This window comes from Odocoileus virginianus, chromosome 6, assembly GCF_023699985.2.
Source record: "Odocoileus virginianus isolate 20LAN1187 ecotype Illinois chromosome 6, Ovbor_1.2, whole genome shotgun sequence".
In the NCBI taxonomy this organism is placed as follows: domain Eukaryota; kingdom Metazoa; phylum Chordata; class Mammalia; order Artiodactyla; family Cervidae; genus Odocoileus; species Odocoileus virginianus.
The window spans coordinates 462,941-465,873 of NC_069679.1; the positions used below are offsets into that span (position 1 = coordinate 462,941).

At 45.7% G+C, this 2,933-nt stretch overlaps 1 pseudogene; it reads left to right on the top strand.

Annotated features, from left to right (window-relative positions):
* Positions 1-1,045: 1,045 nt before the first annotated feature.
* LOC110129514 (heterogeneous nuclear ribonucleoprotein A3-like) lies at positions 1,046-2,185 on the top strand (annotated as a pseudogene).
* Positions 2,186-2,933: the final 748 nt, after the last annotated feature.

The window sequence follows — 2,933 nt, forward strand, 5'->3', positions numbered from 1 at the left end:
GCCATTTCCTTCTCCAGGGGATCTTCCCAGCCCAGGGATCAAATCTGTGTCTCTTAGTTCTCCCACATCGTCAGGTGGGTTCTTTACCACTAGTGCCACCTGGGAAACCACTGGAACTTATTAAGACTGGATCAAATAACCTGATTCTTTTGCCTTGCTCAATTGGGCTGGGATAAGATGAAGAGAGGGTCAACGGTAAAAATCTCTTTATTGCTTGGCTACTACTTACTTTTCAAAGTTTTGACCTAAAGTTGTACTCCTTTCCTTGCTATATTGCTATTGGTGAAACCCCCTCTCTCTCTTTTTCTGTCTTATGAAGATTTTATCAGGTAGTAAGAACAGGAGATTTTTGTGTTCAGTCTGTTTTCTTTCCCTCCAATTTTCCTACTATACCAATAGGTATTAAGATACCCCCAACTCAATATTTTATTATGCCAATATTACTTTATTATTGATCTTGGGTGGCTATGAAACCAGGCCACCCAGGAAGCCACAAATCAATATAGTCACTTGTCAAATATAGTTTTCAAAACACATGGAAGAATTGACAGTCTATGGCCATACCGCCCAGAACATGCCCAATCTCATCTGACCTTGGAAGTTCAGTAGGGTCGGGTCTGATTAGCACTCGGATGGGCGAATCCACAAACCTCTGAACCTCAGAGTCCAGTCTTTCTGCCCTCAGACAGGCCTGGCGCACAGCTGTGCTGACTGTGTTCTGATCACAGGGAGAGCTCTGTACCTTCCAACGTCTACCTTCACTAACAGCTATTCCCTGAGAAAGGCAGCAGGTAGGGCACCATCTGCCAACAGATGCAGTCTTCCCATCTGTGCAATGCCCAGGGGAAAAGCTGAGCAAAGAGGCACCTCCACAGACAGCCCAGTCAACACCCTGGCAGGATTTTTGGCCACAAAAACACTATACTCCCAGTATGTGCTGCGTTTGGAATGTCTTCCGATTTGCTAGACTCTAGTCAATAAGGCATATAAGTCGCTCTCGGTCCCATATTGAACTCGAGTTGGAAGAGGCGAGTCTGGTCTCAAAATGGAGGTAAAACTGCCACCCAGTCGCCCCCTGCCCAAATCTGGCCGTCACCGCCGCTGCCAGTGGGGGAGGAGGGTCATGATCCCAAGGAACCAGAGCAGTTGAGAAAGCTGTTTGTTGGTGGTCTGAGCTTTGAAACTACAGATGATAGCTTAAGAGAACATTTTGAGAAATGGGGCACACTTACAGATTGTGTGGTGATGAGAGACCCCCAAACAAAACGTTCCAGGGACTTTGGTTTTGTGCCTTACTCTTGTGTTGAAGAAGCAGATGCAGCAATGCGTGCTCCACCACACAAGGTTGATGGGCGTGTAGTGGAACCAAAGAGAGCTGTTTCTAGAAAGGATTCTGTAAAGCCTGGGCCCATCTAACGGTGAAGAAATTTTTGTTTGTGGTATTAAAGAAGATACAGAAGAATATAATTTGAGAGACTACTTTGAAAAGTATGGCAAGATTGAAACCATAGAAGTTATGGAAGACAGGCAGACAGAATTTGCTTTTGTAACTTTTGATGATCATGATACAGTTGATAAAATTGTTGTTCAGAAATACCACACTATTAATGGGCATAATTGTAAAATGAAAAAGGCCCTTTCTAAACAAGAGGTGCAATCTTCTGGATCACATAGAGGTCGTGGAGGTGGATCTGGCAACTTTATGGGTCATGGAGGAAACTTTGGAGGTGGTGGAGGTAACTTTGGCTGTGGTGGAAACTTTGGTGGAAGAGGAGGCTATGGTGGTGGAGGTGGTGGCAGCCGAGGGAGTTATGGAGGAGGTGATGGTGGATACAATGGATTTGGAGGTGATGGTGGCAACTACGGCGGTGGTCCTTGTTATAGTAGTAGAGGAGGTTACGGTGGTGGTGGACCAGGATCTGGAAACCAAGGTGGTGGATATGGTGGCGGTGGTGGAGGATATGATGGTTACAATGAAGGAGGAAATTTTGGAGGTAACTATGGTGGTGGTGGAAACTATAATGATTTTGGAAATTATAGTGGACAACAGCAATCAAATTACGGACCCATGAAAGGGGGTAGTTTTGGTGTAAGAAGCTCGGGCAGTCCCTATGGTGGTGGTTATGGATCTGGTGGTGGAAGTGGTGGATATGGTAGCAGAAGGTTCTAAAAACTCAGAAGAAAAGGGCTACAGTTCTTAGCAGGAGAGAGAGCAAGGAGTTGACAGGAAAGCTGCAGATTACTTTGAGACAGTTGTCCCAAATGCGTTAGAGGAACTGTAAAAATCTGCCACAGAAGGAATGATGATCCATAGTCAGAAAAGTTACTGCAGCTTAAATAGGAAACCCTTCTTGTTCAGCACTGTCATAGCCACAGTTTGCAAAAAGTGCAGTTATTGATTAATGCAATGTAGTGTCAATTAGATGTACATTCCTGAGGGCTTTTATCTGTTGTAGCTTTGTCTTGTCCTTTTTCTTTTCATTACATCAGGTATATTGCCCTGTAAATTGTGGTAGCAGTAACAGGAATAAAAAATTAAGGAATTTTTAACTTTAAAAAAATAAGGCATATAAGTCAATAAGGCATAATAATTGGAGAAGGCACTGGCACCCCACCCCAGTACTCTTGCCTGGAAAACTCCATGGACGGAGGAGCCTGGTGGGCTGCAGTCCATGGGGTTGCAAAGAGTCGGACACGACTGAGCGACTTCACTTTCACTTTTCACTTGCATGCATTGGAGAAGGCAATGGCAGCCCACTCCAGTGCTCTTGCCTGGAGAATCCCAGGGACGGGGGAGCCTGGTGGGCTGCCGTCTGTGGGGTCGCACAGAGCCGGACACGACTGAAGTGACGCAGCAGCAGCTGGACGTAAGTATCCATTTTTCACAGAGAGGGCCGCTCCACAAGCGCTGTCTCTATCTGCCTTTGGCTTGC